Here is a 9,909-nt window from a genome sequence, read left to right as displayed (position 1 = left end):
TTGACTTTTACAGCGAGAGCTGTTACCCTGAGTTCAACGTCGTAGTAGTAGTAGTAGTAAAAGACTTTTATTCGACCATAATTTATAGGCCGAGCATGTCGACCGCCTGGGCGACCAGAAGCCGCTGTTCTTCTTCCCCTTCAGCGCCAAGCCAGTCGAGCCAGGTGGTGATGGATAAAGAAAGTGGGGGGTAGGAATCCGACTGCTGAGCAGCCGGGCAATGGAAGAGGCAATGGGCCAGGTCCGCATAGATGCAGGGGCAGTTGGGAGAGGAAGGGTCCGATCGATAGCGATAGGCGGGACGGGGTGATGACTGCATTCATTTGGATGTGCCGAAGAAGGCGAGACTCCGGCACCGTGAGTGATGGATGAGGGGGAGGGTAAAGGCGTTTGTCAAGGCGGAGCCCGAGGTAGACCTCTTTCATGGTGTGGCGAAGGGTGAGTCTCCCACCGTCCTCCGAGGGCTTGGGCCAGGGGATCAACGGTGCCCGGAAAAGTGTGTCGCGGGCGAGCTGATGGGCCAGCTCATTGCCGTCAATCCCTGAATGCCCAGGGACCCAGCGGAGGAAAACGATGGAAGGCAGCAGTGCGGAGACCGCTCGTTCGACCTCCTGTTGGAGAGATGGGTTCAGGGTGCGTTTCTGTATGTGGTGTATAGCGGCTTGTGAGTCTGAATAGACTGTGTACTCTTGGAGAGAGGGAAGGAGGGCAAATGACTGGAGGGCATGCGCAATGGCGAGGACCTCGAGGGACAATGCGCCTGGAGGGTGTAGATACGGCCCGCTGGTGTGGGTTTCAGGAGCAGGGAGGTGTGGATGGTACAGGGCGTAGCCGCAGGAACCTCGAGGAGCCACGAAGGAGGCATCCGTGTAGGCTACACCCTGGATATCAAAGGGAGGGAAATGGTGCTGCGCGGCCGCATGACGACGGCCGGCGTGCAGGACGGGGGACATGTTGGTCGGGAGGGGAAGGATACGAAGATTGGGAGCGGGGGTGGGAATAGGAGAGGTAAACGGGGAGATTGGAATGGGCGAGATACCCGCTTGAGTCAATAATCACTGACCCTGACGGGTAAGGGAAAGCCGGGCAAGCTGCGAGTCACGATGGAGACTGAAAAGAGAACGAAGAGGATGGAAGAGGCCTGTGGCAAAGAGCTTAGTGGTAGAGGTAGTGATAGGGAGGCTGAGAGCTGCCTTGTAGAGGCCCACAAGGGCAGTCTCGAGAGCGTGAAGTTGGCTAGCAGTGGACGCTGCGGCGACGATGAACGCTGCCAGCTGCGCCGCGGCCGTCGATCCGGAGCTCCCAGCGTCGCTCACAGCGTTGGTTGCGACAGGATTTTGCGCGGTGACGTGGGCGGTTGGAGTAGGCCCCGCGGTGGCGGCATCAGTGGGTCTGGGCTGCAGGGGCTTGGTCAGACGCTGCATTGCAGAGGTGCAGGCGCGGCGCGTTAGGGTTAGCGAGGCGCCGCGCCGCTTCAGACTTTTGTAGGCGCTTGGAGGGCCAGCTCGGCAGCGGGCCGTGATGCCGATGGTGTACACGTGCTTCGCAAGCCTTCCTGAATCGATAGAAAGGAAATCCAGGGGCGGGCGAGGCCCTGGGCTAGGCCAGGGGCAGGTGAAAGCGGAGTACGATAGGCAGCCAGCTAACCAGGGCGGCGCCACCTAGCGGGAATCTGTCCGTAGTAGTAGTATATGACGTGGGAACGGGGGGTGAAATGGTGGGGTATACAGACTGCTCCGCAATTAAACGCGCGCCGTAGAATACTTCTTTCAGCTAAACTGGTCTACTGTTCGAGCTCAAATTTCGCACAGAAATAGCATTTGGCTGGAAGAATTGTTTATGTTACATTTGTTTGGGTCCTTGCCTGAATCAATCGAAAAAAATTCAAATATTCACATCGTCTGCGGCGACGACGAAACAAAACAAGCCGTTATTTGCGCGATAGCACCGGTGGCGCCACGTCGTTTGTCGGCCGTGGAGATTCGTCAAAGGAGGGGGTGGAGGTGTTTTGCGGGAGATTTGAGGATGTTCCACGGCCGACAAACGACATGTTTTCTTTGGTTTAGTTTGGTTTGGTTTGGTTTGGTTTATGAGGTTTAACGTCCCAAAGCGACTCAGTCTATGAGAGACGCCGTAGTGGAGGGCTCCGGAAGTTTCGACCACCTGGGGTTCTTTAACGCGCACTGTCATCGCACAGTACACGGACGGCTTGTTTTCTTTCGTCGTCACCACAGAGGATGCGAATATCAGACTTGTTTATCGATTCTGCCACCCAAACGACATTTCTGTGCGAAATTGGAACTCGAACAGCTCATCAGTTTAGCTGAGAGAACCATTCTGCGGCGCACGTTTTGTATTGGAACACGCTGTATATGTCTGCAGACGGACCGGTCCCGTCCCCCCGCCGACTTGTCTGGGCATAAATGGTAAAGAATGCTCCGGTAACCTGCAGCCCGCGCTCTCGACGTGGGCCCCCTTTCCCCGCTATCGATGATGCGAGTTGATGCACTGGGGGTCGCCGATGCAATCTCTGCACTCCACACGGTGCTCGTCAGGGGCTAAGGAGGTCACGCTGAAAGCAGGTGCATTCCAAGAAAGGCGCTTTGGGCACCCCTTCACCCCTTCGACTTCCACGATTAGGGAAAGCTTAAAACCAAGCAGCATTTTGGTCGTATAGGCGCGCTGATTTTTCCTGCTTTTTTTTTTACATTCGCCGTTCGCGCGCTGCACTGCGCCGTTTGTTTGTCGGGCTTTTTTGAGAACTTGCTTCCGCCATCTTTCGAGAGCGTAGAGAAAATGCGAGCCTGCGCTTTGCATTCTGATGAAAAGAGTGGATTGCTGTGCGCGTTTCTGCGACACTTCGCTTCGCCGAGGGGCCGAGCTCTGTACTTTGACATGGAGCACATGAACCTGAGCACGTGAGCACGTGAAGGACGCTAGCCAGCATTTCATCCCGACCGTTGATTCTGGCACCGATGCGGAGGCACTTTCGAGAAGTGCCAAAGCGCCGAAGTGAAGAAAAGTGTTGAGGTGACTACGCAATTGCAAAGCTGGATTCGGTGGCTCAGTGGTTAGGGCATTCGGCTATTGAGGCGGATTTCCCGGGATCGAACCCGGCCGCGGCGGCCGCGTTTCGATGGAGGAGAAACGAAAAGGCGCCAATGTGCTTTGCAATGGCAGTGCACGTTTATTCCGGAGCCCTGTACTACGGCACTTCTTCCTCTTCTTTCACTCCCACCTTCATACCTCCCCTTACGTCGCGGTTAGGGTGTTTACCGAGATGTGAGACAATTACTGCGTCCTTTCCTTTCCTCACAAACCAATTTTCAGTTGCACACAGAGCTGCAGGCGGGGCAGGCCCTGTAAAAGTCGGAACAGTACGAGGATGCTTAAAGATTTAAAAGTTTTGAAAGCACTATTTCTGTGAAATTCGCAATCAATCTGGAAATTTAAATAGGCTGCCACAGCTAGAACGACGCGCATGCCTTCGTTTCGGTGCACCTTTTGCACGGGGTTGCGTCAATCCGCCTGGAACTCGCGGGAAAAACCCAGAAAGCGACGAAGTGAGAACTATTACGTCTCGTGTAGCAGCATCCCACCGCTGCTACCTGTTGTTATAGCTCGGTAGCAACATCCCACCGCTGCCACCAGTTGTTATAAGTCGGGTAGCGTGACCAGTTGTTGCGTCTCGCTGGGGGCTCGTCCGAGATGAGGAAACCATCTGAAGCTTCGAAGGTTGGGGATACGAAAACAAGCAGGTTTAATGGCAAGAAACTATTTACATACTGAAATTAGAATAGAAGAGCAAAGAATCAAAAATTAAGAGTTCATGGCGTCGAGCGAATGGATGAGCCTTTTCGACAAGGCCCAGAGGGTCCGTTTTCACTTAGGGCGCTGGTTAAAAAATTGCGCCTCTCCCGTAACCGAGAGTAGAGTAAGCATGAAATGTTTACGGGCCTAACACAGGCTCCATTGCTCGGCTTAAACAGCTGTGACGGTGGCGGCATTGAAATCCAGGACGATGCAGAAGCGTACGCGGACACGACGAGACGCAGGCCTGACAAGAATATATATGCAGCGCGTTCGAATACTCCGCGAGCGTGTATACATCTGCCTGCCAGAGGGGGAAAGGGCTTGAAGGCCAAGCGGCCGGTCTTTTACATGCGTGAGCGTGGGACCGCAGCGCCATCCTTGGGGAGGGAGCGAAAGTTTTCCGCCGAAAGCCCTTTCTCGCCATGGAGCTCCCCTCTTTCTCTAAGCGGCCTTCTCTGAAAGCCCCTAACAGATCACGTATGACAACGAAGTGTATTGTGGCATGTATGTGCTTTTTCCACGCGTTATTAGAAATCGGAAATTATAATTCCGTGCATTATCAAATGCACAGCTCGACTGATATCTTGATAAACATTGAGAAGACACTGGCAGCAGTTATTTTTTGTGACTCGTTTGGAGAGCAACCGGCGCTTGTATGCCGGTCCCGTAGGAGGGCTTAGAGAGTCTCGTTGAATCTCGTTAAGTCTCGTACGGTGCCCGGATGTTTTCGTTTCAGAGCCCGGATGAGTGGAATTCAGTGCCCGGATGATGGCTCTCGGTCTCGGCGTGACGTTACCACAATGCCGACAACGGGAGCTAAAAGCACTTCATGCTTAGAACCCTAAGGCTCCGCCCCTTCACCAGGCGGCAATTCAACACGGCACACAGATCGGCACAGCACAGCACGGAGGCACCTGGTGCAGAGTCCACGCGTGGGAACTGGCGAGGAGGAAACGCAAGTCTGCACCTCTTTCGCAGTGCGGTGATACATTACTGCAAGCAGCACAAGTCCATCGAACACAGGTGTGGCGTAAACGTGCTGGCGCCGCGGCTGCATCTGCGCCGGCTTCCTCCGATTTGCTCCGGTTCCTCTCAGACGTGGTGAATCCCTTCTTCCCTGTCGTCTGTCCATCGACGGTCGCTTCTTGCGGGGTACCGAAGGGAAGGTCGTTCGCACCGAGCCGAGCGCGGGAAGGGCTCCATCGGCCACTTCCCAGCTAGTCATCCTTTTTTTGGTGGGGTCATCTTGGGGTCAAACAACCTTTCGAAACTTCCGCTGCTGTTGCCGCCACCGTGATCATCGCGGGTCTCAAGCTGAGTCGTAACAGAACTAAAAAAACAAGCGAAAAGAGCGACGCCAAGAGAAGCTGAAGACTGATCTCAACGCTTCGGATAAGACGAGAAGTAAAAAATTACTGCCTCTCCCGTAATAGAGTGTTGATGTAAGCATGAAATTGTTACGGGCATAGCACATAGTGCCGCTGCCTTCAACCACTTTTCTTCTTCCCCCAACAGGGCAGTGCGCTAAGCACCTCTCGCAGGTTTTTCTTGTCGCGTCGAAGCGATCGCCTGCAATTGTGCGGCCTTGTCACCTTCGTGAGCGGCCGCATACCCACGGCGCTGTCGGCAGTTGGCGAACAGTCTTACTTTGCTGTGGCGTATAACTCGCAAAGCGATCGCTTTCTGCAAGACGCTTCCTACCTCTCCTTTCATCAGGCTCCATTGCTCGACTTAAGCAGCTGTGATGCTGACGGCATTGAAATGCATGCAGAACGATGCAGAAGCGCACGCGGCCACGACGCGACGCGACGCAGGCAATGGAGACCTGAGAAGAACGTAGAAGCAGCGCGTTCTAGTTCTCCCAGAGCGTGTATACATCCGCCTGCCAAAGAGGGAAACGCCATGAGCCGACGCCGCTGCGTAGTGGCAGACTTGACCCCGAGTGCCCGAACGCGCTTCAGACTGCTGCGAGCCTCGACCGCCGGCGTCGTACGGTGCGTGAGTGTGTGGGACCGTGGCGCCATCATCGGGGACGACGCGGAAGCCGTTTCTTACGTTGTTCTAATTTTTGTATGCTGGTCCTGTACGAGGGCTTAGAGAGAGGAGAGCTCGTCTTGTTAAATCTCGTTCTGTGCCGAGATGATCCCGTTTTGCTCCCGCATGACGGGAAATCAGTACCTGGATGTTAGCTCTCGGTTCTGGTTCGACGTCACCATAAAGGGGCTGTGAAGGGGGGTCTCAACAAAGATGCGATATGTTTAGGATGCGAAAGAACGCGGCGTCACAAATAAAAAATTTGCTGGGGTTTAGCTTTGGTTAAACCTGGTAGGTTGCGTAAGCATCCATAGCGTTCCATTCGGGATCATCGCCGGTTGTAGACGATTCGGTTTCGATAGAGGCGTGGTGCGCCCGTCTAGCAGCGACTTGAGCGGGCCGCTTAGCAAGGCGCTGTTCGCGTTCTTCTGTCTCCGAAGCCCGTTGTCGTTTCCTGGCTTCGTCAAGCCGACGTAGCCTCCCTTTCTGTTTCGAGCGAACGCATTTTATACCCCCCTCCCCGTTCTCCAGCCTCCTCTCCACACTCCACAGCTGGCGAGAGCGCGGCGACGGCGCGGCGGAAGCTGTAGTGCGGCGTGCCTCGCGCCGCCCTTCAAGGTCAAACGTGCCTCGGGCCGCCCCGACGCGAAGGGCTGAAACCTGTCGTAATATTGCTTACGCAATAATACTCCAGCAAAAATTTTTTCTGATGCGTTTTGTGGAAGCTGAGTTATTTGTAGCCAAAATTTGAATTTCCGGGTCTTCGCGCCTTTCCCCTCTCCTCTCGTCTCATTTTGCACGCTAAAATGTCGGTTCGTCGGCCCCACGCAATCAGCACCTCTGCCGGCCGCTGACGCGCGCGGGAATTCCCCAGGGGGCGTAGCCAACGCCTCCTAAATAAACTCCTAAACTGGTTTGGCGTTGGCGGAGCTGGCGCGGCGAACCAATGGTAGCAGCCCGCTGCTGACGTAACGAGCGCTTCATGACGCGAATAGACCCTTTAGAAAATTCAGTCTGGCAACTCGGCAGGCATCATCATCAGCAACTTTAGTCGGCGCCGGGCGCCATATTTTGGGCACCTTTGGCTGGAAGACGCGCAGCCTTTGCACTAGTTTCCACCTTGTGGCATGTCTGGTTGCTTTTGTGAAAGCGATGGCGGAAAATTTGCAGTGGTCGAGGGACCTGACTGTCATCCCGGGCGGATTTTCGGAAAGGCTTTTGGACTCCTATTGTCCGGCCGCACCTCTCAGCGAAGCTACAAGCCGGTATTACTGCGATCCGTTGACAGGCGGAAAATTTGCAGTGGTCGAGGGACCTGACTGTCATTCCGGGCGTATTTTCGGAAAGGCTTTTGGACTCCTATCGTCCGGCCGCACCTCTCAGCGAAGCTACAAGCCTGTATCGCTGCGAGCCGTCGACAGTGCGCGTTGCCGTGCCACCCTGCAGGTCGAATCAACTGTCGATAAAGGAGGGTTAACAACACTTGGACCGGACTCGACTACGAGCAGGCGCACTGCAGGGAGAAATGCGTGTGGATCCGGATACGGGCGCTCGATCAGCAGTGCCGGTGCGCTAGCCGTCGGTGCGAAATCAGTCGCGTTGTAGTTGTTCACCATCTAGGCCTAGCGACGACTAGGGCAGTCGGGGACCAGCGCGCAGTTCGTCGCCCGGCGTTGCCGCAGGCGGTGTCGTTGCCGAAAGCTACACTCTAGCACAGGCATGCTGTCGTTGCTAGAATCTAGCAAGCATCCTTTCTGGTAGCATGGCTGTTTTGTATTTTCTTGTGCGAACGTGAAGTAAGCCGAGCCTGCCGGCCGGCCAGCCTGGATCCCGTCTGCCGGCGTCATAAAAACGAGCTAATGAATGTTCTCGATGTAAATAATAAACCCTAGGATAGGGAAATGAGAAAATATACCATTTTTCTGGGTCATTGGTCAATACCGAGTTGCTGGTAAAAGTGGCAACTGTGGTACGAGCGAATTTGTTGCGAGAACCGCCTCGAAGCTGCCGCTGGCCCGACGCCGGGGTCCGGCTCGACTGGCTCCCGCTAGCTCCGCTGCTGAAGGCGCCGTAGAAATTGACCATACTATTATTTTATTGTGAGATGATGCTGTTGACAGCAAAGCGGAGTGAAGAATAGGCCTTCAATCATAGCGCAGGCGAATTCCGAAGCGCCGGCCTCTGCCGCTTCGATGCGAAGCAGCCTATAGGCCTAGCGACGACCACGGCAGACAGGCAGCCGCAGAGCTCTTCGCCCGGAGCGCCCGCGAGCGGCGCCGTTGCCGAAAGCTCGCAACATCTGCTGGCATGCTTTGTCGCCGCTCGAGTATAGCTGGTAGTCTTTCTGATAACAAGGCGATGCCGTTTTTTCTTGCAATATTTGTACACCAAGCCAAGCAGCGCTCAGGCACTGCTGCGCTGCGGCGAAGTGCGACACCGGTTGTGGGCGGAGCTTGGGCAGAGCGGCTCAGCAGTGCTTGCCGCTGCGTGTGTCCCTGCTTGCTGTGGTGTGGCAGTTCGGAAGCGGCGACCGAAGCGTGTTGCCGGACATGTGTCTCCTGCCTTAGCCAGAGTGCATAGGCCCTGACCGAACGAAAACACAAAGCTGCTGCTGCTGCACTCCGCCTATGTCGCCGTCGTTTGCTGCATGCTCGCAACGGAGAGAACGACGGCGCTCCTCGCCGCGCCGCATCGTCGTGCTCTTTTTCGCGCACACGGAACTCTCTCTGAATGGACGTGGATACTTGAAAATCCAAAACAAGCGCGTTTGAGCTACGTTTTGATTTTGTGACGCGCCGAAACAGTCGCCAGCATCGGAATGCATGTCCTCGAGTGCGCCGAAGGTGGCACCTTTATTTTTGTGTTCACTATACAGCGGAGCGGCTGCACGGTAGAAGGAACTTTTAGCTGCTCTTTTAATACTTATATCATTTATTTTAATGTGAAAACGAACAGGTCACGGACGAGAAGAAAGAAGCATGCAGCTACTCCGTGCGCTCCGTGCTCTGGAAACACAGCTTGTTTCCGTGCGCGTCTCTTCGCCGCGCTGGCTGCAGAAAGGCACACAGCAGCATGCCGGCATCGCGACTATAGCTTGGTGCAGAGAGCCAATGTCAAGGAACATGGCTAGGACACAGAAACAAGAAAATTGAGCTTGTTGTGGCTTCGCCGGGCGCCGTACTTTTCAATCTGGCCCGAGCGCATACCGGCAGGCGTATGCCCAAGTAATGGCGGAGGTACCGCGGTTTGCGCACCACACACCAGATGGCGCTGAATTTTCGAAAGGGTCTATTGCGCGGATTCGGGCGAAAGCCCGGCACCCATGGAGGAAGGAAAGAATTCAGGAGAGGCGGTTACGTCATATTAGACAGTTTTAGCTGTGCGTCCGCAAAAGCTGTGCGTACGCTACAGGAGCACCTTACGCGCAGTGCCACCCGTCCTGGCAATTTAGTTGGGAGTGGCTAGCGTAGCGCCCGGTAAGCGTAGGGTATGGTGGCGCCATCTAGCGACAGCAAGTCAAAGCTCCTGAACTGTGTGCTGAGGAAACTTTTTCCTCTTTTATTAATGGCAGAGGTGGTTGGATTCGAAGGCTTTGTTTCTTTTTAAATGTAAATCAATTGAATCAAATGAAAATATAAATTCTAGCGCTAAGTTGGAGAAGTACTTTACCGGAGGTCGTTGCTATGACAACAGGGTATGCCGTAGATAGTTAGGCTTAACAGCAAGAAATTCTTGGATTTATCTAAAAAACGATGACTATTTGTCACATATATCGTTACGGAGGGGTGAGAATGCACAAAATAAAAGTGAATACAACCGTTTAGAGCGAGCTATCGCGTCGAAAATGCAGCGTCGATGCAGTATTTAGTCCCAAGCGGGCGTGCAGGGCGCCGCCATGTTGCTAACGTTAACCACGCAAGCAACGCAACGCAAAGTCCGCTGGCTTGCGTGCGTACGCAAGACGCACGGATCGCGCTTGTGTTCTGCGCATGCGCACTACGGTCCCCGCAAGCTCCTTGCGTACGCTAAGCCCTTGCGGACGCACAGCTGAAACTGTCTATT

Source organism: Amblyomma mixtum, chromosome 3 (assembly GCF_055824585.1).
Source record: "Amblyomma mixtum isolate Tamu chromosome 3, ASM5582458v1, whole genome shotgun sequence".
Taxonomy (NCBI): Eukaryota; Metazoa; Arthropoda; class Arachnida; order Ixodida; family Ixodidae; genus Amblyomma; species Amblyomma mixtum.
Note: the sequence above shows the minus strand (reverse complement) of the source record.